Source organism: Chiloscyllium punctatum, chromosome 5 (assembly GCF_047496795.1).
Source record: "Chiloscyllium punctatum isolate Juve2018m chromosome 5, sChiPun1.3, whole genome shotgun sequence".
In the NCBI taxonomy this organism is placed as follows: Eukaryota; Metazoa; Chordata; class Chondrichthyes; order Orectolobiformes; family Hemiscylliidae; genus Chiloscyllium; species Chiloscyllium punctatum.
The window spans coordinates 81,493,447-81,518,948 of record NC_092743.1 but is presented as its reverse complement, the minus strand read 5'-3'; positions in this window follow the sequence as shown (position 1 = coordinate 81,518,948).

Genomic DNA, 25,502 nt, shown 5'->3' with positions numbered 1-25,502 from the left:
ATAGGGTAAATAGGCAAAGTCTTTTCCCTGGGGTCGGTGAGTCCAGAACTAGAGGGCATAGGTTTAGGGTGAGAGAGGAAAGATATAAAAGAGACCTAAGGGGCAACTTTTTCACGCAGAGGGTGGTACGTGTATGGAATGAGCTGTGGTGGAGGCTGGTACAGTTGCAACATTTAAGAGGCATTTGGATGGGTATATGCATAGGAAGGGTTTGGAGGGATATGGGCTGGGTACTGGCAGGTGAGACTATATTAGATTGGGATATCTGGTCGGCATGAACGGGTTGGACCGACGGGTCTGTTTACATGCTGTACACCTCTATGACTCTGTGACTCTATGACCACTCCAAGTTTTCTCACCTCATGGAAGAAACCATCTATTCATTCCAGGAAGAGAGTACTCTTCATTTACAGCACCCGAAACACTGTGAAAGAGGAAACCATGGCGAATCAAGGTATGACTATTTGATTGGGAGATGTGGATCTCTCTGTTGCATATTTTTGAAATGAACTTTATCCAGAAATGCAGCGACACAAATCTGGACAGACAAGACTTGAATAAAACAACTGCAGGTGCAGGAGATCTGAAGCCAAGACAGAAATTGCTCATGAAATTCAGCAGGTCTAGGAGTATCTGTGTGCAGAAAGCAGAGTTAACATTTCGAGTCCGGTGTCACTTCATCAGAACTGATTTATAGTGAAGCTAAGATTGGATAAAGTTGGAGGGACAGGTGACAGGTGTGGTGTTGAATGGAGAGGTGAGTGGATAGCAGGAGATGGTAGACCAAGAAAAAAGGTTAGAACAGGCATCCCATCAGAGAGAGGATGAACTTCTTTAAGGTGAGCATATTTGGAAGAGATGTGGCTCTGAGTTAAACATTAAAATAAAACCAAGAGCCTGCAGATACCGCAGATCTGAAACAAAAGCAGTAATTGCTGGTGAAACTAAGCAGGTCTGGCAATGAGTGTGGGAAGAAAGCAGGACTGGAACCCTGGCTTCCTGACTCAGAGGTAAGGATGTGACCACTTTGCCACAATTATGCAATTTTTGAAAATATAATGAAGGGTGAATATCTGCAGGTGGAGGGAACTGATCGATGAAATTACTTGAGCGTATAAAAGAGACTTTGGTCACTCAGTCTTAAAGAACAAAGAACAGAGAAAGTTACAGTACAGGAACAGGCCTTTTTGTCCTCCAAGCCTGTGCTGATCCATGTTCTCTATCAAAACCTGTCACCTATTTTCCAAGGATCTGTATTCCTCTGCTCCCTGCCTATTCATGTATCTGTCTAGATACGTCTTAAATTATGTTATCGTGCCCACCTCTACCACCTCTGCTGGCAACTTGCTACAGGTACCCATCACCCTCTGTGTAAAGAACTTTGCATACATTCTTCCCCTCAACTTTTCCCCTCTCACCTTGAACTCGTGACCCCTAGTATTGGAGTCCCCACTCTCGGAAAAAGCTTCTTGCTACCCACCCGGTCTACATCTCTCATGATTTTATAGACCTCAATCTGCATCTTTCTAATGAAAACAATCCTAATCTACTCAAACTCTCTTCATACCTTGCACCCTCCATACCAGGCAACATCCTGGTGAACCTCCTCTGCACCCTCTCCAAAGCATCCTCATCCTTTTGGTATGTGGTGATCAGAACTGTATGCAGTAGTCCAAATGTGGCCGAACCAAAGTGCTATATAACTGTAACATGACCTGCCAAGTCTTGTACTCGATGCACCATCCAATGAAGGAAAGCATGCTGTATGTCTTCTTGACCACTCTATCGACCTGTGTTGTCACTTTCAGGGTATAATGGACCTAGACAAGCAGCTTTCTCTATATATAAATTTTCTTCGAGGCTTTTCCATTTACTGTATAGTTCACTCTAAAATTGAATCTTCCAAAATGCAATACCTCACATTTGCCTGGAATGAACTCCATCTGCCATTTCTCCACCCAACTCTCTAGTCCAGCTATATTCTGCTGCATTCTCTGATAGTCCCCTTCACTATCTGCTACTCCACCAATCTTAGTGTCACCTGCAAACTTGTTAATTGGGCCAGCTATACCTTCCTGCAGATCATTTATGTATATCACAAACAACGGTGGTCCCAATATGGATTCCTGTGAAACACCTCTGGTCACAGTTCTCCATTTTGAGAAACATCTTTCCACTACTACTCTCTGTCTCCTGTTGTCCAGCCAGTTCTCTCTCCATCAAGCTAGTACACCATGGACCCCATGCGACTTCACTTTCTCCATCAACTTACCATGGGGAACCTTATCAAACGCCTTACTGAAGTCCATGTATATGACATCTACAGCCCTTCCCTCATCTATCAACTTTGTCATTTCCTCAAAGAATTCTATTAAGTTGGTAAGACATGACCTTCCCTGCACAAAACCATGCTGCCTATCACTGATAAGCCATTTGCTTCCAAATATAAATAGAGCCTATTCCTTAGTATCTTTTCCAGCAGCTTCTCTATCACTGATACAAGGCTCACTGGTCTATAAGTACCTGGATTATCCTTGCTACCCTTCTTAAGCAAGGGGACAACATTAGCAATTCTCAAGTCCTCCCGACCTCATCCGTGTTCAAGAATGCTGCAAAGATATCTGTTAAGACCCCAGCTATTTCGTCTCTCGCCTCTCTCAGTAACCTGGGATAAATCCCATCCAGACCTGGGCACTTGTCCACCTTAGTGCCTTTTAGAATACCCAACACTTCCTTCCTCCTTATGCTGACTTGACCTAGAGTAATTAAACATCTATCCTTGACCTTAACATCCGTCATGTCCTTCTCCTCAGTGAATAACGATGCAAAGTACTCATTAAGATTAGATTACTTACAGTGTGGAAACAGGCCCTTCGGCCCAACAAGTCCACACCGCCCCGCCGAAGCGCAACCCACCCATACTCCTACATCTACCCCTTACCTAACACTATGGGCAATTTAGCATGGCCAATTCACCTGACCTTCACATCTTTGGACTGTGGGAGGAAACCGGAGCACCCGGAGGAAACCCACGCAGACACGGGGAGAATGTGCAAACTCCACACAGTCAGTTGCCTGAGGCGGGAATTGAACCCAGGTCTCTGGCGCTGTGAGGCCGCAGTGCTAACTACTGTGCCACCGTGCAGCCCTCACTCGTTTTCTCTGACTCCATGCATAACTTTTCTCCTTTGTCCTTAAGTGAGCCAATCCTTTCTTTAGTTACCTTCTTGCTCTTTACATACGAATAAAAGGCTTTGGGATTTTCCTTAACCCTGTTTGCTAAAGTTACTTCAGTGCTCTTAATTCCTTATTTCAGATTAGTCCTACTTTCTCGATATCCTTCCAAAGCTTGCTAGTGAGGAAACAGCATTTGTAATGTTGGATTGTGTAAATAAATCTAATATTAAACAAAAAAATTGTTCTCTGTTTTCCTACTTCAAAATTTGGCTTCAGAATGAATTAACTTTCTTGGAAAAGCAGCAATGGAATTAAAATTCACCGTACCACTATATGGCCTTCTTCCTCATTTGTTTTACTTTTCAGAGTTGGTACTTGCAAATCTTTTACTTTCATCTCAGTTTATTTATGGTTGGTTCATAATATACTGGGCAAACAGATCTACTCGGGGCTTTCCAGCAATTATAGTCCTTAAGTGCTCAATTAATGGTTACTCAAGGACCTCAATTCACCACCTTCATGATCATCTATCTTTTCAATGGCTAAGAAATGTGGCTAATAATCCCACTGGGAAACCATGAAAACCTACCTGGTTAGAGGGTGTGACACCTACAATTTCTGTAGTCAAGAGCACAGAAACAATCAGATTGGGGGTGGGGTTGGGTGGGGGTGCAAGGGGGCAGATAGATGGCCTCTGGAAACCACCTCATTGCTCTTGCCTCTGACCTCACCAAATTCCCTCTTCTCACAACCCTTACCTTACAAGACAATAAAAATAACTTGCCTTCTCACTTCTAAATCCCTTGAAGAGTAGGCCTTGACCCATGGACTTTAGGCCTCTGATTGAATAGCAGCTTCTAGCAGACAAGGATGCCAGCATCAAAGGTTATGATAGGCCAAAAATTGCCTTCTAAAAAGGTTGGATCTCCCCAGTGAAAGCATTTTCACAGAACATGTAGTGTTCTATCCTTTCAAATAGGCAGGACAGTAGTTACACTGTTTCAGTCTTTAAGCATATCTGCTCCATTGACCACTTCCCAATTACTTCACATTATACTCCACTTTGTTGAACCTGATCTGTGGAAGTCAAATATGGAAGTCTTTGCACTGGTTGTTCAAGCTAGAATACTGGGTTAAATGTTGGCCATTTTAGTATTGGAATTACAAACCCAGCAAATCCATGGGCCTTTCCTCTTATATCCAAGCCAGTCTGCGTTAAACGTTGAATTGAATAGGATCATTTTAGGTTTCCAGTGCACCAGCATTTTTCATGAATTTAATGCTTTGGCCATATTTAAACCACCAACCATCAAAGTTCCCTTCCCTCCCACTTGGCAGCTAACGTTTTGCTGATAATGCTTATGACCCAGGGATCAATTCAGTTTTAAGTGCCGCATGTTTCAGGTACAGAATTCACTGTTAACGTTCAGAATGTTGGGAGTATTTTGGGTAAAATGGACAAAGAGTAGATCAAACTCATTGTGGAATATCAATTGTTCAATTTGCTATTGCTATTTTGCAGTGGTAAAGTTAAAAGTTACATCTTTTCTCTCCCACCTCCATTTAAAATTCTACATGTCTATATGGTCTTCTTCCTCATTCGTTTTACTCTTCAAAGTTGGTAATTGGAAATCTTTTACTTTCATCTCAGTTTATTTATGGTTGGTTCAGTGCCAACAGTCTATGAATGTCTTCATAAGACAACAGCAGCAGATGGTTCTATCTTCAACTGCCATTTGAGTAGTGCACTGATATGTTCCTGTTAACATTTCATAATAAATTGCTTTTAATTCTTGACAATGATTGTCATCAAATATCAGATGTTTATCACGATAAGGTTCTCAATTCCTTTGCTTTATTTAATCTTGACCTCTGTGGTGTAAGGTTCTGAAAGAATTAATGCTTGAGCAATGCTGAACTTCAACTGATCTAATGATATCAAACAGCCTGAGAGTTGAATGTCTGATGGAGTCAGGTATAGTCTCCGGATGAAGATGTATGCGTTTTCCCTGCTTCTTGTATAAGTTAATCCAACCATGAGTTGATGTAATCTGAATGTATTTGCTGTTTTGTAGTAAATTACATCTGGGAGATACCTGTGCACAAAACACAGCAAGTAAAAGTAAAGCTAATGGAATGTTGAGCCGTATTTCAAGGAGATTGGAATATAAGTGTAGGGAAGTCTTACTGCAGCTGAACAAAGTGCTGGCGAGACCAAATAAGGAAAGATATAATTTCATTAGAGGCAGACAAGGTTTTCTAGGATGATCCCTGGTGTAGAGGTATTGTCTTATGAGCAAAGGCTAGACATTTTGGGACTATAAATTGTCATTTAGAAGAATGAAAGGTGTTATTGAAACATAGGATCCTTTAAGGGTTACAGGGTAAATGCTGAGAGGATGTTTCCCCTCATGGTGCAGTCAAGTGTTAAAACATCATAGAGTCATACAGCATGGAAACAGACCCTTCAGTCCAACTAATCCATGCCCACCATGTTCCCAAAATAAACTAGTTCCACTTGCCTGTGTTTGGCCCATATTTCTCCAAACCTTTCCTATTCGTGTACTTACTTAAATTTCTTTTAAATGTTGTAACTGTACCTAAGCCCACCACTTTGTCTCACAGTTCATTCCATATATATAAAAACTTTGCCTCTCATGTTCTTTTTAAAACTTTCCCTTCTCACCTTAAAAATAGGTCCACTAATTTTGAACTCCCTCACACTTGGGAAAAGACCCTTGTTATTCATTTATCGATGCCCCTCATGATTTTATAAACTTCTCTGAGGTGATCTCTAAGCTCCATGCTCCAATGAGAAATGTCCCAGTCGACCTAGCCTATTTTTATAGCTCAGACTCTCCATTCCCAGAAAAATCATGGTAAATCTTTTCTGAATCCTTTCCAAAATAATAATATCCTTCTTGTAGTAGGGCAACTAGAACCGCACGTAATACCCCAGAAAAGGCCTCACCAACATTATGTCCAACCTCTACATAATGTTCCAACTCCTATACTCAAAGGTCTGAGCAATGGAGGCAAGCATGCTAAATGCCTTCTTAACCACCCTGTCTACCTGTGATGCAAATTTTAAACAATTATGTATCTGAACTCAAAAGTTTCTCTGCTCCACAATACTACTCAGGGCCCTACCAGTAACTTTATAATGTCTGCTTTTGTTTGTTTCACCAAAATGCAATACGTCACATTTATTTAAATTAAGCTCCATCTGTCACTCCTCAGCCCATTGACCCAATTGATCAAGATTCCTTTGTAGTCTTAAATAACCTTCTTCACTGCCTACTATGCCACTATTTGGTGTCACCCACAAACTTGCAAAGCATACCTCCTAAATTCTCATCCAAATTATTTATATAAATAACAAACAAAAGTGGACCCAGTATCAATTCCTGTGGAACACAACTTGTCACAGGTCTCCATTCTCAAAAACAACCCTCCATCACCAACCTCTGTCTCCTACCATCAAACCAATTTTATATCCAATTGGCAAGCTCTCCCTGAATCCAATCTGATCTAACTCTACTAATTAGTTAACCATGAAGAACATTGTCAAAGGTTTTATTGATGTCCATATACACTCTGTTCTTATCAATTGTTTTGATTACTTCAAGTTTGTGAGTGACTCACACAAAACCATACCGACTATTCCTAATCAGTCTTTGCTTATAGATTTCTTGAGAAGACTTGTAGCCCAGGTTGTGGCTGGAGTCATGGATTTGCTCGCTAAGATGGTGTGGTTTTTTGCAAACGTTTAATCGCCTCGCTCGGTGACATCATCGGTGTGTCTTTGATAAGATGTTGGTGGTCTGTCCCGTCTGGTATTTCTATGTCTCTATTTTTGGTACTTGCAGTTCTGTATCTGAGTGGTTTGTATATGGGGTCCAGTTCAATGTGTCTATTGATTGAGTTCCAGTTGGAGTGCCAGGCTTCAAGGAATTCTCTGGTGTGTCTCTGTTTTGCCTGTGCTAGGATGGTTCCATTGTCCCAGTTGAATTTGGTTTTGTTTCTTTTATCTCTAGAAAGAGTTATCGCTTATCTTTCAAACTATGAAGTTATTAATGTTATGAAGTTTAACTTGTCACACTAGGACCAGAGGTCATATTGTCAGAATAAAGGGGTACCAATTTCAGACTTGAGATGAGGAGAAATTTCTTCTTTCAGAGTGTTGTGAGTCTTTGGAACTCTTTCTCACAGAGAGCTGTGGAAGAAGAGTCCTTGTGTATGTTGAAGGCTGAGATTTGTAGATTCTTAATCAGTAAGGGAATCAAGGTTTATGGGGAAAGGACAGGAAAGAGAATGTGAGGAATGTTGGATCAAATGTAATCCTATTGAATGGCGGACCAGGTTCAAGGGGCCAAACAGCTTACTCCCGTTCCTACTTTTTTATGGTCTCATGATATTATCTAAGACAAAAGCCTCTTCTACTGAGACATATTCATGGTATATCCTCCTCCATTGAAGACTGAACAGCCCCTTAAACCAGCATAGGAAGGTCACAGCACTCTGCCCAACCACACACCGCTAGTGGTCAGTATCCAGGCATCACATCATTTTACGACACCTCCTTGAACTTTAGCTACTTACTGATTCACTCACTAGTTTTATGATATATCCTGAGAGATACACAAGTCTACGTTTAGATTGGAAAGTTCCTACTTTTATATCGCTGTCAGGCATGAGTTTGTTGAGCAGAGACAGTTAAAATTAAGGTCAGTACTTTATCCCACTGTGATTTTTTTCTGTTCCACCAGGTCCCAATTTGAACAGGCAAGCAGCTATCCATAGAAATGTAACAGAATCAAGTTTCAGAAGTGCAGATTTGACTGACGGCAGCCCGTCTACTCCTTCTGGGGAGTAGAGAGAGACTGCTTGACTGACATTAGTGAAATGGAAAATCAGATGAGATGTATAGCTGCAGCTAATTCATCAATCTGCTCAAACCATTCTCTACAACAATGAAGAAGGGCTGAAAATTCCTGAAGAAGGGCTCATGCCCGAAACGTCGATTCTCCTGCTCCTTGGATGCTGCCTGACCTGCTGCGCTTTTCCAGCAATACATTTTCAGCTCTACAACAATGAACCCAACAATAGAAATATCAAGTATCTGAGATTTTGCATTTGACTAAAGTTCACATTTGCTGAATTATGCCAAAATCGCACATGAAATATTTCAGTAGTTCAATTGTTGTCTATTCTGCTGCCTAATGTGGTCATTTTCTGCCACATAATTATCTGACAGCATTCCACCTGAATTATATACTTTCAGTAAACAAGTTCTGAGATGACACCAATCACAGATGAAATTCACACACCTTCATGTAAATGAGATCTTTAAATGCTTCAGAAAATCTTAAAAAACAAATTGGACTTAAAAGCAAAGTTGCAGTTAGAATTTCAGCTCAGTTTTAAAATGTTAATAGAGGCCCTTAGCTATACAAATATCATAAATATTATTTTGATAGTCAATAAGAAATGTGTACTTCTTGCTCTATGTCTTCTGAATTTACTGGAATACCAAGATAATGACTCAGCCTGATGTCTGATCCAAAAGATACCTCTTGCACCAATCCCTTGAGAATTCCTAGATCACTGAAATGAGAGGCCATGGTATCACTGAATTGAAGAAGGTCAGACTGGGCAGTCATAGAATCCCTACAGTGAAGAAAGAGGTCATGTGGCTCATCAAGTCTCCAATAAACCTCCAAAGAGCATGTCACTCATATCCATCCCCATAGCACTGCATTTACACATAGATACTCCACCTAGCCTGCACCACCAAGGACATTACAAGGCACATTAACAAGGCCAATCCACCTAAGCTACACATCTGTGGATTGTGGGAGAAAACTAGAGCATCTGACAGAAACTCATTCAGACAATGTGCAAACTCCACACAGGCAGTCACCTAAGGCTGGAATCAAACCCAGGTACCTGGTGCTGTGAGGCAGCAGTGCTAACCACTGAGCTACCACACCACCCTGTTCAATAATGGTTTGAGCTGCATCCACAGATCTCACTGATATCATGGATATAATTCTATATTTTTCTGTCCTCATAAATCCACTACAGGAATAATTCCAAAGATCAAGGCTAATGCTCTGGGGACATGCATTCAATTCCCACAACAGCAGGTTATGGAATTTTAAATTCAATCTATAAATCTTGAATTCAAAGCTAATCTCAATATTAGTGACCATGACAAATATAAATTGTTGCAAAAACCCATCTGGTTCACTAATGTCCTTTAGGAAAGGAAGCTGCTGTCATTACCCACTCTGGCCAATATACAATTCTAGATCCACAGCAGTATGGTTTACTGTAGGCTGAAATCATCGAATCGCTACAATACGTAAGGCAGCCATTCAGCCCATCGAGTCCACACCAACCCCCCAAAAAGCATCTCGCCCAGAGCCAGTACCCCCTGTATGCTTAAGCCCACATTTACCATGGCAAAACCCTGAACACTATGGACAATTTCAGAAGGCCAATCCACCTAGTCTGCTCATTCCTGGACTGTGGGAGGAAACTGGAGTACCTGAGGAAACTCAGGCAGATGCGGGGAGAATGTGCAAATGCAACATAGATCAATCACTCAAGGCTGGAATCAAACCCGGGTCCCTAATGCTGTGAAACAGCAGTGCTAACCACTGAGCCAGCATGTCGCCTTAAGTGGGTGAGTAGATCAGTCAATTCAAGAACAGTTAGGGATGGGTAACAAATGCTATCTATGCCAGTGATACATGCATCTAATAAATAAAAATAGATCCCGTCTGCCATTTGGTCTGAACATTGGAATTCTGTCTTGCACTGTAGAGGGTACTCGCTTTAAGTACAGTCTCTTTAATTCAAGTCCACTACACCGAGTTTCTGTCTCTGTCTTATCTAAAATGGACCATTGTCTGACTCCATGGAGTTCCAACAAATGTTTTACTTCCAAACCTATCTACAGAATACTGATCTTTGAATTTAGAGCTCTCTAGTTCCTCCATCCCTCTCTTGTCAGAGTCTCAAAACATATCACTGTTTCCTGTAGCATTACTTCATCCTATCATTAACATGTGTATCCACATTACACTGCAAAATATACCACCATGGAGCCTAGTTGATACCTCCACTGACTGTGTATCCAAGCAACAGAATAAGGGGCATGGACAGGGTGAAATGTAATGTCACTTTATTCCATTCATAGAAGAGTTAATAAACAGGAGCACAGGTTGAAGCTAAGATATGGAAGGTTAAGAGGGGATTTGAGGAGAAAGTTTGCACTCCTAAAGTGGTAGGAATCTGGAACTCACTGCCTGAAAGGGTGGTTGAGTCAGAAAGTCTCATAACATTTAGGCAGTATTTAGATATTCACTTATATTGCCTTAGCTTACAGAGGTATGGGCCAAAAGGTGAAAAATGAGATTAGTTTAGTCAGATTTATGTTGACCGGCACAGACATAATGAGTTGAATGGCGACCTTCTGTGCTATAAATATCTTAAGAATCTATAACTATGTTACATTTCTATTGCTGATGATATAGCATATGTTTCAGTCATTTGTGTGGCATTGCATCATCTTAGTTTCTCCACTTAAAATGAGACCTCTTTCTAAAATTGGTTCCTCACCTTATATACTCATGTCCTATGCCAAGTGTAAGTGTATAATGAACTACAATAAACAGTTGTAGCCGTGCAATTCCAGCTCTTGTTTTGATGCGCAGTCAGGCTCAGTCTCTGGGGGCCTGGGCACACAAAAGGTGATCTGATTTAAATGAGGACTGAATTAATCCCAATCAAAAATTGGCCTCAGCCTACCAATCCTAGATCATTGTCTGCATCCAACTCACACCAGCATGTCAGCCCTATCTGATTTCAACTTTACTGTTTTTCAGTTGAAATGTTAAGCTGAGGTTCAGCCTTGGTTTCACATAGAACAACCTAGCACACATACCTGAACAAACAGCAAAGTTGTTAGCTCATTAGTATTAAAGTCAGTAGATTTGGCAATTAATCTTATTTTTATGCTGATGGTTGTGCAGTGTACAAATGAAATGTCATATTTGGTGTTTGAAATTGTGACTCATTCAAAAAAAACTCACAGCCTGCAATGAATTTTGGAATTCTGAGGATAATGAAAGCACCAAATAAATTCATTTTATGCACCTTCCTTTAGGCTGACAAGCTGAATGTTCCTTATTTGAAACTTCGACAAAAGCAGCAATTGATAGGTGGAGCAGCTCACTCCCTAGGAAACATGAGAAGAAAACATAGAACATTAATAAAAAAGCTTCACCATGAATGCAATGGAAGTGTAGCTAAAATGAATATTATCAAATACAGATCCTTTCCTATCAGCCCCATGGGTGTACACCTTAGGGTCAGCTGTAATTCAAGAAAACAGCTCACGGTCACCTTGTGTAGGGTAATAAATATTGGCTCAGTCACTGACCCCCACAGCACAAGATCAAATGAATAAAACAGCAGCACTATTACATGGTATTGCTTTGAAATAGACAGTGGAATTTCATGCAAACACAGTTAATACTGGAGAAACGCAGCAGGTCTAGCAGCATCTGTGCAGAAGCAAGCAGCAAACATCTTGAGTCCTGTACAATTGCAACCTTCTCCGCTTTTTCTGTGTCACTTTCAGAGTTCCAGCATCTGTACGATTTTTGCCTAATTCAAGAGAAATTCCATAAATTAGTTAACAGTCTGATGATATTTTTATGCATGAAGGACAGTATTTATATTAAACAGCCAGAATATAAAGGTGAAAACTGAAACTGATATGTTAAATAGAGAGTTAGAAACTGAGATGTGTCCTATTCCTTCATATCCTATATTGTTGCACAAATAAATTTGTTTGATTTGTTCAATTGTTTGACACTTGCTTAAAGCATGTTGCCAGAAACACAGCTTGATGATTAACACCAAAGAAATCAGGTCACATACATCTTAGAAATTTGTGCTTGCTCAGAATGTGAGTGTGTTAGTGGTAATGAATTGCAGCCTGTCATAACAGATTTGTAATAATGAGCCTTTAACTTGCCTTAACCAGCTAACAAGTCAATTAACTTATGTAACACTGATAAGTTCATGAATTCAATAGTGAAATATGTATTATTTTTTCTACCAGTAATAGCTCAAAAATACCAAGAAAATTCCCTGTTGGACATGTTGGCAAAGAAGGAACACAAGTGCTCGATGAGAAAGAATTGCCGTTAAATATTCTGAACTGGAAATAAATTTGAGAAATATGTCACTGAAGCAATACACATATGTTGGCAGTCTCCACAAGGCTGACAGATGCTGGGACAGTGTTTGAAAGGGGTGCCAGTTATGAAATCTTGGGCATACAGCCTCTTATCCTTTGTTAATCATAATGAATGGGTCGAAAATGACGATCAGCAAAACTCTATCCTTAAAGATGCATATTCTAGGAATGCTACATTATCAAGTATTGACCCAGGCAGAGACATGCTGAACATAAAATGGCATGACATGAAGCTTACCACAGAATTCGAGAACACAGCATTCACGGATAATCAAGAAAAATGTACTGGTAAAGGTATCCTTTATTCTCAACCATTTCCTATTTCCTTAACTACATTGTTAGTAGATCATTCTCCTGAAGTGCTGTCCCTCTGTCAAATTTGCTGGCATCTGAGGGAATGTTGACACTACCTCCATTCCTCAAAACTTTGGAATGTTAAAGAATTAGCACACATTTATGTACAGAATATTTACTGAGTGAGTACACATGGAAATGCCTTAAATGAGGGGGGTTTATGAGGGGATATGAATTGGGAAGGGGAGTTGGTGTTTTTATGAGGAGAAGGCCTCATGGGTTTAAATATTAAAAAAAACTGAACAGAGAATCGAGGTTTCTCTTTTATATTAAACAAATGTCTGTTGTCTTCCCTGGGATTTAGAATGTTAAGATGTGATTTTATATTGGTTTACATGGCATTAAAGGGAACAGATCATTTATAGAGAGAGGAATTTGAATAATGCAATGGTAAATCCTTGTTTCTGGGTCAGATAGTCTAGGGTTGAGTTGTACTTAAGGACTTGTTGATCATGGAAGATATGTTCCTAAAATGGCTAAGCAAGTTGGTTAATGACAGCAGTGAAAGCTGAAGATTTATTGATCAACGACAGAATAGAAGAGCAGATCATCGATGGACTTCACCAAGCATAACCAAAGATCAATCCAATGGAAGTCCATTGTTGCCAATGCCTTCTGGGGAATGATACCTGAATAGAGAACAACTAGTTATTCTATTTGAAAGTCTGGAGCTATAAAGGTCATAGTGAAAAATAAAGCTAACTTTTTTAAGACGGAATTGATGAAACACACTGTGAGGCAAAAAAATGTTAGGACCTTCCACAAATATCAATTGATGCTAGATCAACTGTTAATTTTAAATCTGAGATTGATAGATTTTTGTGATATTAAGAAATACAGGAATAATGTCTAGATCAGTCTAGATCAGCAATATCAGCAAATGATGTCAAAGGCTTGATGGATAAATGACCTAATCATGTCCTATATTCTTGCAGGAGTCTGGAAAGTCTTCTGTACTTCAGAAGGCAGTAATGACCTTTACAGCATCTAATAGAACAGTGCAGATGGCTGTCTATCTGTAACCTGGTAATCAGATGGCAAACAGCAATCACCACAGTCACCTGAAGCACAGCTTTCCAACCAGTTTTCCTTCAAGATATCAAGATACACCAGCTGCTTAAGCTACTTGCTGCAAATTATTTTCCTCCTATATGATTTGTTTCTTCCTTCTCTGCTGTGAAATACCATTAATTGAGGCCGTTCCCCTCAAGAACAAGTATACCGTTTTGGATACTTTGTGGTGGGGGACGACTTACCAGGGGTAAGCAGTGGGGTTCAGGCCTCTGGCATGGACCCTGTCCCTGTTGCTCAGAAGGAAAGGGTGGAGAAGAGGAGAGCAATAGTTACTGGGGACTCGATAGTTCGGGGCACAGATAGGCGGTTTTGTGGGGGCGAGAGAGACTCACGTTTGGTATGTTGCCTCCCAGGTGCAAGGGTACGTGACGTCTCTGATTGTGTTTTCTGGGTCCTGAAGGGGGAGGGGGAGCAGCCCGAAGTCATGGTCCACATTGGCACCAACGACAAATGTAGGAGGAGGGCTGAGGATGTTAGGCAGGCTTTCAGGGAGCTAGGTTCGAAGCTCAGAGTTAGAACAAACAGAGTTGTTGTCTCTGGTTTGTTACCCGTGCCACGTGATAGAGAGTCGAGGAATAGGGAGAGAGAACAGTTAAATGCGTGGCTACAGGGATGGTGCAGGAGGGAGGGATTCAGGTATCTTGATAACTGGGGTTCTTTCTGGGGAAGGTGGGACCTCTATAAACAGGATGGTCTACACCTGAACCTGAGGGGCACCAGTATCCTTGGGGGGGAGGTTTGCAAGTGCTCTTGGGAGGGGGGGGTGTTAAACTAACTCTGCAGGGGCATGGGAACCTAGACTGTAGCTTTAGGGTGCAGGACCTGGAGTGTAGGGAGGTTAGGAACATGGCATCAATCTCAAAGGAGGGTGCCTGTAAACAGGAAAGTGGTTTGAAGTGTGTATACTTCAATGCAAGAAATATACGAAATAAGGTCGGTGAACTTGCAGCGTGGGTTGGTACCTGGGATTTCAATGTTGTGGCTATTACAGAAACATGGGTAGAACAGGGACAGGATTGGCTGTTGCAGGTTCCAGGGTTTAAATGTTTTAGTAGGGTCAGAGGTGGGGGTAAAAGAGGGGGAGGTGTGGCATTGCTTGTCAAAGGTAGTATTACAGCGGTGGAAAAGACGATGGATGAAGACTCGCCATCTGAGGTAGTTTGGGCTGAGGTTAGGAAGAGGAAAGGTGAGGTCACCCTGTTAGGAGTTTTCTACAGGCCTCCTAATAGTCCGAGAGATGTAGAAGAAAGGATTGCAAGGATGATTCAGGAGAAGAGTGAAAGTAATAGGGTGGTTGTTATGGGGGACTTTAACTTTCCTAATATTGACTGGGTAAGCTATAGCTCGAGTTCGTTAGATGGGTCGGTGTTCGTCCAATGTGTGCAGGAGGGTTTCCTGACACAGTATGTAGACAGGTCAACAAGAGGTGAGACTATACTGGATTTGGTTCTTGGTAACGAACCAGGCCAGGTGTTAGAATTGGAGGTAGGTGAGCACTTTGGGGACAGTGGCCACGATTCGGTGACTTTTACTCTAGTGATGGAGAGGGATAAGTGTGCACTGCAGGGCAAGAGTTATAGCTGGGGGCAGGGAAATTATGATGTGGTGAGGCACGACTTAGGATGTGTGGCTTGGCAAAGTAGGCTTCAAGGGAAGGGCGCAATTGATATGTGGAGCTTGTTCAAGGAGCAACAATTGAGTGTCCTTGATAAGTATGTACCTGGCAGGCAGGGAGGAAAGGGTCGTGTGAGGGAGCCGTGGTTTAATAAGGAATTGGAATCCCTTGTTAAAGAGAAGAGGGCGGCCTATGTAAAGATGAGGCATGAAGGTTCAATTGGGGCGATTGAGAGTTATAAGGTAGCCAGGAAGGGAGAGAGCTAAGAGCAGCAAGGAGGGGACATGAAAAGTCCTTAGTTGGTAGGATAAGGGAAAACCCAAAGGCTTTCTATAGGTATGTCAGGAAAGACACCCTCCTTCGACTGACTGAACTGGTCCTCACCCTGAACAACTTCTCTTTCCAATCCCCCCACTTCCTCCAAACCAAAGGAGTAGCCATGGGCACCCACATGGGCCCCAGCTATGCCTGCCTCTTTGGAGGATATGTGGAACAGTCCATCTTCCGCAGCTACACTAGCCCCACCCCCCACCTTTTCCTCCTCTACATCGATGACTGTATCGGCGCTGCCTCGTGCTCCCACGAGGATGTTGAACAGTTCATCCACTTTACCAACACCTTCCACCCCGACCTCAAGTTCACCTGGACCATCTCAGATTCCTCCCTCCCCTTCCTAGACCTTTCCATTTCCATCTCAGGTGACCGAATCGACACGGACATTTACTATAAACCGACCGACTCCCACAGCTACCTAGACTACACCTCCTCCCACCCTGCCCCCTGTAAAATCGCCATCCCATATTCCCAATTCCTTCATCTCCACCGCATCTGCTCCCAGGAGGACCAGTTCCAAAACCGTACCACCCAGATGGCCTCCTTTTTCAAGGACCACAATTTCCCCCCAGATGTAGTCAACGATGCCCTTCACCACATTTCTTCCACTTCCCGCTCCTCCGCCACCAGGACAGAACCCCACTGGTCCTCACTTACCACCCCACCAACCTCCATGTCCAGCGTATCATCCGCCGTCATTTCTGCCACCTCCAAATGGACCCCACCACCAGGGACATATTTCCCTCCCCTCCCCTATCAGCGTTCCGAAGAGACCACTCCCTCCGTGACTCCCTCGTCAGGTCCACACCCCCCACCAACTCAACCTCCACTCCCGGCACCTTCCCCTGCAACTGCAAGAAATGCAAAACTTGCGCCCACACCTCCCCCCTTACCTCCCTCCAAGGCCCCAAGGGACACTTCCATATCCGCCACAAATTCACCTGCACCTCCATACACATCATCTATTGCATCCGCTGCACCCGATGTGGCCTCCTCTATATTGGGGAGACAGGCCGCCTACTTGCGGAATGTTTCAGAGAACACCTCTGGGACACCCGGACCAACCAACCCAACCACCCCGTAGCTCAACACTTCAACTCCCCCTCCCACTCCACCAAGGACATGCAGGTTCTTGGACTCCTCCATCGCCAGACCATGGCAACACGATGGTTGGAGGAAGAGCGCCTCATCTTCCGCCTATGGACCCTCCAACCACAAGGGATGAATGCAGATTTCTCCAGTTTCCTCATTTCCCCTCCCCCCACCTTGTCTCAGTCAAATCCCTCGAACTCAGCACCACCTTCCTAACCTGCAATCTTCTTCCTGACCTCTCCGCCCCCATCCCACTCCGGCCTATCATCCTCACCTTGACCTCCCTTCACCTATTGCATTCCCAACGCCCCTCCCCCAAGTCCCTCCTCCCTACCTTTTATCTTAGCCTGCTGGACACACTTTCCTCATTCCTGAAGAAGGGCTGATGCCCGAAACGTCGATTCTCTTGTTCCTTGGATGCTGCCTGACCTGCTGCGCTTTTCCAGCAACACATTTTCAGCTAGGAATAGGTCCAGTCAAGGATAGTAGTGGGAAGTTGCGCATGGAGGCTGAAGAGATTGAGGAGATACTGAATGAATACTTTTCGTCAGTATTCACTCAGGAACAGGACATTGTTGTCGATGTGAATACTGAGTCACAATTAATTAGAATGGACGGCTTTGTAGGGAAGAGGTGTTGAAAATTCTGGAAAGGGTGAAAATAGATAATTTCCCTGGGCCTGATGGCAGTTATCTTAGGATTCTCTGGGAAGCAAGGGAGGAGATTGGAAAGCCATTGGCCTTGATTTTTATGTCCTCATGGTCTACAGGAGTAGTGCCAGAAGACTGGAGGATAGCAAATGTGGTTCCCTTGTTCAAGAAGGGGAGTCGGGATAACCCTAGTAACAATAGGCCGGTGAGCCTCACTTCTGTTGTGGGCAAAGTCTTAGAGAGAATTGTAAGGGAGAGGATTTATGAACATCTGGATAGGAATAATGTGATCAAGGATAGTCAGCATGGTTTTGTGAAGGGCAGATCATGCCTCACAAACCTTATTGAATTCTTTGAGAATGTGACTAAGTAGGTGGATGAGGGTAAAGCGGTAGATGTGGTGCATATGGATTTTAGTAAGGCGTTTGATAATGTTCCCTATGGTAGGCTACTGCAAAAAATATGGAGGTATGGCATTGAGGGTGAGTTGGAGGTTTGGATTAGGAATTGGCTGGCTAGAAGAAGACAGAAGGTAGTAGTTGATGGTAAAGGTTCATCTTGGAGTGCAGTTACTAGCAGTGTTCCGCAAGGATCTGTTTTGGGACCATTGCTGTTTTTCATTTTTATAAATGACCTGGAGGAGGGGCTAGAAGGTTGGATGAGCACGTTTGCAGATGATACGAAAGTCGGTGGAGTTGTTGACAGTGAGGAAGGATGTGTCAGGTTACAGCGGGATATAGATAAGCTGCAGAGCTGGGCAGAAAGGTGGCAAATGGAGTTCAATGTGGGTAAGTGTGAGGTGATTCACTTTGGTATGAGTAACAAAAAGATGGGGTACTGGGCTAATGGTCGGATACTTGGTAGTGTGGATGAGCAGAGGGACCTTGGTGTCCATGTATACAGATCTCTGAAAGTTGCCACCCAGGTAAATAGTGCAGTGAAGAAGGCATATGGCGTACTGGCTTTTATTGGTAGAGGAATTGAGTTCCGGAGTCCTGAGGTCATGTTGCAGTTGTATAAGACTCTGGTGTAGCCGCATCTGGAGTATTGTGTGCAGTTTTGGTCGCCATACTATAGGAAGGATGTGGAGGCACTGGAATGGGTGCAGAGGAGGTTTACCAGGATGTTGCCTGGTATGGTAGGAAGATCGTATGACGAAAGGCTGAGGCACTTGGGGCTCTTTTTGTTGGAGAAAAGAAAGTTTAGGGGTGACTTGATAGAGGTGTACAAGATGATTAGGGGTTTAGATAGGGTTGACCATGAGAACCTTTTTCCACATATGGAGTTAGCTATTATGAGGGGGCATGGCTTTAAATTAAGGGGTGGTAGGTATAGGACAGATATTAGGGGTAGATTCTTTATTCAGCGAGTTGTGAGTTCATGGAATGCCCTGCCAGTAGCAGTGGTGGACTCTCCCTCTTTATGGGCATTTAAACGGGCATTGGATAGACATATGGAGGATAGTGGGCTAGTGTAGGTTAGGTGGGCTTGGATCGGCGCAACATTGAGGGCCAAAGGGCCTGTACTGCGCTGTATTGTTCTATGTTCTACGTTCTATGTAATGGTCAAAACCCATGCTGTTGTCCCCCTGACACTACAGGCATTCACTTCTTCATGTGTGTGGCAAGAAGATTTGTTGTTCATACTTATTGTGGAGCTAGCTGGGAATTAAAAAGTCATGACACAGTTTGGAGTTTTGAGATTTAGAAAAGTGGGAATCCTTAGGGCAGTACGAAGAAAAGCAACAAATTGGGTCAATTTTACACCTTCTCTTGGTGTACAGGAAAGAAAAGGATGTTAGCAAGTATTTGCATTTATTCAGGGCCTTTAATGACCACAGGATAGACAAACACATTTGCCGTCACAAAGTAACCTTTTTTAAGTAGAGTCACTTTCATAATGCAGAAAGGAAACAGCAATAGCTGAGACTGTCATTGAGTAATGTGTTACTCCATGTAGCTGGTGGTTTTGTCACTACTACTATCTTGGATATAGGCTCCTGAGGTGACTAGAATGAATGCCAGTCTGTTTCAGACAAAAGGCAATGGCCAGGACAGATCAGATCACTGTTAAGTTGTTTTATCTTGTAGATTGGTTAAATATCTGGGGAGAGGTTGCATGCAATCAATAAATTAGATTGAAGGGACATTAATTCACAATGTCTTACACATCAAGTTAAACTCGTTCAGGTCCCTTACCTGGCTGTCCTGAAAAGTCATAGGGGACAAATCATTCCCACTACGGTGGAGTTGTCATGTAAAAATGGTCAATAAAAATGTGAGTGTTATTTCGTTTTGTGAAGTGGTTGAAACAATTACTCATTCTCTGCTCATTTTGAAATGTCTGTTATGATTTGAGGCAGAGAGCATTTGGACTTGGAATAATCCAAGGTCATACATGACCAAAGAACTCGAAAGAATTGCAGAATCTCCACAAAAGCAATTAACTAAATGTGATTTCAGTAGTTCTTGCACTCCAGTTTCAAGGATGAGAAAGGGATTTCCTATGTCAATTCATTCTCTGATTTACAGGGCAATGCCTTTGTTCTGATAGGGAAGAGAATTTTACTTTCTGTGCTGTCGATGGTCAGAACATGCAAACAGAGAGTTCTGTGCAGCATGACAGCCATTTTAATGGCCAGGTCTCATTTAACTACTATCACCAACAAGTTGTTTGAACTAATTTGGTGCCATGCTGGTGGGGTGTGTGTGTGTTTGTGTGTGTGTGTATGTGTGTATAAACAGAATGGGCATTGTTAACAGGGAGTGATGAGAAAAGCAAGAAGTAGCAGCAATGGCTTGCTTTTACAGGAACACTCGAGCCTCACCAGGCTACAACCATACAGCAGATTTAGAATGGCAAATTGACCCAAGACCTTCAGCAAGATCCATGTATATATTGAATTGCAACATATAAAAATGGCCTCTGCAGGAAAAAAATTCTTAACCAACCTCAGAGAATCTTTAATTCTGGCATGATAAATTCCAGCAAGTGCTGAATCTATAGTTTTTACAAGGTGGAGGACATTATGATCCCCACTATCATATTTATTATTGATGTGAAATAATCAAGAGGCGGAATTAAAAATACCAAAATGTTGAGCTGGAAATTGTTATTACAGATTCATGAATGAAAAATTTGGCTCAGGAAACAATTCTGTGCTAGAATAAGTGTTATATCAAACATTATTTAATTTGTTTGCAATAGCCTCAGATCACGCATACTGCAATATAGTGAAAATAAAAAGCAATGGAATAACCATGTCCCTGTTTCAGATTGCAGTGTTCAATCACCCATAAGTAATATTCAATTTTTGATCAACCTCACCAGCATTTTGTCAGTTAGTGGAAATTGCTTAATTTCCTTGACTTGGCAAGAACAGATTCACGAGTCAGGGAACTGGAATAGATAGAGTAATTAAAGCAGTTGCATCTGGTCATTTGAGAGGCAGGGGATGTTCATCCAAAATTAGCACTAATTATTAAAATGAAGTAACAACTTCATTTTACAAACTATAACAGCATTAGGAGTAGATGTGATTCCAAACATATGATCAGAATACATTACAAATAGACACTGGAACTCTAGTTAAGGGTTAGATCTAAGGAGAAGCCAGGATCCCTGCCTTCACTTTGTGAAAAAGTTGGGTTTGCATCCTCTGCACCCATTCAACCCTGCTCTGGCAGATAATCACTATAGGATTATTCAGCTTTGAAATAATTACTTGGTTTAAGTTGGAACTTCTGCCTCTATTTGAGCAGGAGGTCCTGCCTCAGGGAAATACTTGCCAACCAAATGATGGGCAATTCTCTGATCCCAGAGGCACTACCCAGAGTAGCAGCCACTGCTGGAAGTGGAATAGTCCACATCGGCTGAGGAGCCACGGCTGGATTTTATGGTAAATTGTGGTGAGTGCTGGTACAGATGGAACCAAGCCAGAAGGAACCAAGTCACAGCAAGAGCTAGGAGGACAATGATAAACAGGCCAGGGGCAATGGAACTTAGTGGGGGAGAATAGGAAAGGGAATAATGACTTGCTGGAAGGGGGGAGCTCTCCAACGGGTGAAGTGGATATGTTAAGGAAGCACATCTCCCCCCGCCACCAGCCCAAGACAAGGAAAACTGAATACTTGAGATCAGCCTCTGTTGCCAGTCATAACGGCAGCCGAATGAGAATCATAAGTAGCTGCTCATTGGCATTTTGCAGGGTATCCTTCCTGTGCACTCACTGCTGGGAGAGGAGGGGGGAGCATAAAACATAAATTACAAAACATAATTTTAGAATTTTCTTTTACAAAACAGCAACATCATTGATCAGGCCAGCATTTTTTTACCTAACCTTAATTGCTAGTAGCCAGTTAAGAGTCCATCACATTGTTGCAGGTCTGGAGTCACACGCAGGCCACACCAGGTAAAGATTGCAGTTATGTCCATGAAAGAACATTTGTGTATCAGATGAAAATTTCCTCCACAATGGTTTCATAGTCCTCATTAGACTCTTAATTCCAGATTTTTAATTGGATTCAAATTCCATTTTGTACCATGGTGAGACTTGATACCAGCTTTGCCGAGCATTACCTTGGTTTCTGTGTTATTGGTTCGTAAAAGTATCACCAGGCAATACTTAGAAAGGAAATGATCAGCTGAAGTAAATTTATATCCCATAGAGGTAGCAGCACATTAAATTATATGAGGGAAAAGGGAAATAGGACTAACGTTAGATACTTTGTGTTCAATTTTTATTTACCCACCCAGAGCCAGGAACCCAAATATTTTGAGAGGGTAGAAATGGAAAATCAGACACAAACCAAATAGATCGATGTTACTAATCTGTTCACTATCTGAAAATTAGCAATGTTGTGATGGGTAGGCTGCAATCTCAAATGCAGGGGAAGGATTCTTGATCAGCGGGAGGAAGGCACTCAAGTCTTTGCTCCTGTAATGATGCCACCAGCCTATTAGCCCAGAAGCTCAACTTAATGAACTGAGAATAAGTCAATCAAGATAGCTGGTGGAATTTAAGTTCAATTAATAAATCTGGAAATATTAAGCTAACCTTGGTAACTGGGACTATCATCAATTCTCCTAGAAAATCCATCTAGCTCACGAATGCCCTTTACGAAAATAAATTATCTGGCCGGGCCTACATGTGACTCCAAAACAATGTGGTTGATTTGTAACTGCTTTCTGAAATGGTTGTTGACTTCCAGGATAATAAGGAATTGACTACAGATGCAACAACAACTACACCCACAAAGGATAACTTTTTTTTAAATGTGCTGTTGATCTCATTAACCTTTAGTGAGAGGAGGCCAGTGAAGGCTTGAATAAGGATTGGAAAGGATTGAATGTCTCATAATGGCGGTAGTGTTCAAGGGTGATATGGGACTGGCTTGAGGGCTTTGCAGTTGGGGCCAATGGGAGACCTGGTGTTGAGGTGTTTGGGGAGGGGCAGGATTGGTTCAAGGGCGCTGTCATTTGGATGGGTTAAAGGCTTAGTGGTAGGATTGAAGGTTTTGATGCAGGTTGGGGATTTGGATTTGGAAGGATGTGTCTAATCACTGGGGCTTCACAGACAGACCCATGGAACCTGTAGATAGGTACATTGGTGAAAGTGAGTACTGCAGATGCTGGAGATTAGAGTCAAGATTAGAGTGTTGCTGGAAATGCACAGCAGGTCAGGCAGCATCCGAGCAGCAGAAAAATTGATGTTTTGGGCAAAAGCTCTTCAGAGGGTTTTCCAGCACTATTCTAATCTTGACAAAGGCAATCATCTCTGGAATTCATCCTCACTTCAGTGAAGCTGCTGCTTTTCCCAATATTTAAGGAAACTGGTCAAACACAGTTGAAATTAAAAACTAGAATGACATTAGCTTTCAGACTTAAAATTCAGACTACTTCCCAGAACAGATTGTTCATCCACCCACTTTCCCACCTCAATGAGCACAACAAATTGAGCAGGTTTGAGTCTGAAAACACAGAAACATATAAAATAGGAGCAGGAGTAGGCCACTAATATCTTCATGTCTGCTTCGTTATTCAATATAATCATGGCAGATTATCCAACTTAATACCCTGCTCCCACTTTCTCCCCTTACCCATTTGTCCCTTTAGCCTGAAGAACAATATTTAATCCTTTCTTGAAATTGGACATTCAATATTTTGGCCTTTACTGCTTTCTATACCAGAGAATGTCACTGTCTGGATGAAGAAATTTCTCTTCATCTCAGTCCTAAATGGCTTATATGACGTTAGGCTGTGATCCTTGTTTCTGAACTCCCTGGTCATCAGGGACATCCTTTTCATTTATAGTGTCTGAAATAGACTTTTCAATCTTCATTTCTAATTTAAAATGTTCCCCTTTGTATCAATCTTCAATTTGTCACATGTTGAGAAATGTTGTTTATGGGAGATAATTACATGGGATTCTGTTCCAGTTGCAACATCTCACATAATGAAACTATCTGCACCCATGCAAAGCCAAGAGCTGGGTAATCTCCATGTTTCTGTTACTGTAGCAAGTAGGTAACAGTGATTGCAAATAAGGGAGAATCTAACCAAAATCCACTGATAGTCAATGATATTATCATCACTAAAATTCTCACGATCAACACACACAGCACCACCACTGACCAGAAAATTAATTGACTGAGTATCCCAAACTGTGCAACTCATGGAGGTGGTCTGAGGCTTGATGTTCTATGCAATTGGCTTATTGCCTGGTTCACCACAGCCTTTTCACCAACAAAAAGGTACAAATCCATCATATCATAGAGTATTGTCCTCTTACCAATGAAGAACAAATGTGTGACACCCAGTTAGCTGCCGGCTATAACTCATGCAGTAGGTCTGACTGTCACAGTAATTCTTATGTCTCTATAGTGTACCACAGATAGTTGAAACTTCAGCCAGGAAACCAAATCAGCCATGAAATATGGCTCTCCTGAATCCACAGAGAACGGAAATAGCTGCATGTGGTATGTAATGAGCAGCATAAGAATACACTGATGGCCTGCTGACAGACAAGGATTTGGCCAAGGACTTTGCTTTTAAAAGTCAACAATGTCTTGAGCATGAATGACAATAGTGTGTGTCTGACAGCTTTTGTCACGTGGCTGAGTGTAGAGTGAGCCCAAAATGTGCAGAGTACTGTTGTGAAACATTGAAATTCAACAATTCACCATAAGGCAGGCTTCCATAACTGAGGATCAAAGGTGAGGTACAGAGTAAGAGATGAGCACCACCCAATATGATACTAGGAGAAAGTGAGGATAGCAGATACTGGAGATCAGAGTCAAAAAGTGTGGGGCTGGACAAGCACAGCTAGTCAGGTAGTATCCAAGGAGTACGAGAGTCAAAATTTCCAGCATAAGCTCTTTACCAGGAATGTATCATTGTAATACTGTTGGGCAGACATTCATAAGGACAGCCTGACCAAGATATAAAGACAGTCAGTAAAGAGACATAGAGAGTCTTGGGTAATCTGTATATGGTACTGCAATGCTATAAGCAGCTTAGTATTAACTTTATCAAGTCTTAAAATCACAGTCCAATTACAAAAGATGAACTACACTCATTCACCACAGATCACTACAGGTAGACAACAATGGTCACAACATGCTGGCAGGGGGACAGTGGTTATAGAAAGCAGGAAATAATTGTGAAGTGTTTTGGAAAAATACAAAAATTCCATTTCCAGAGAGGTCCAACTTCAATCTGAAGGGAAAGGGACCAGAAAAATGCAGAGCAGATTGACAGGAGAAGCTGAGCCATGGAGACTAGTACAAGTCACATGATCAATTGATGATGCTGACCAGTAGTCTGTCTGAACTACGCTGATTAATTATGATTGTAAAATTCAAGCAATGAGCTGAGCAGAGGTTAAGGATTGAGCAAGAAAAGCTGTGGTGGGCTGGGAAAACTGAGTGAA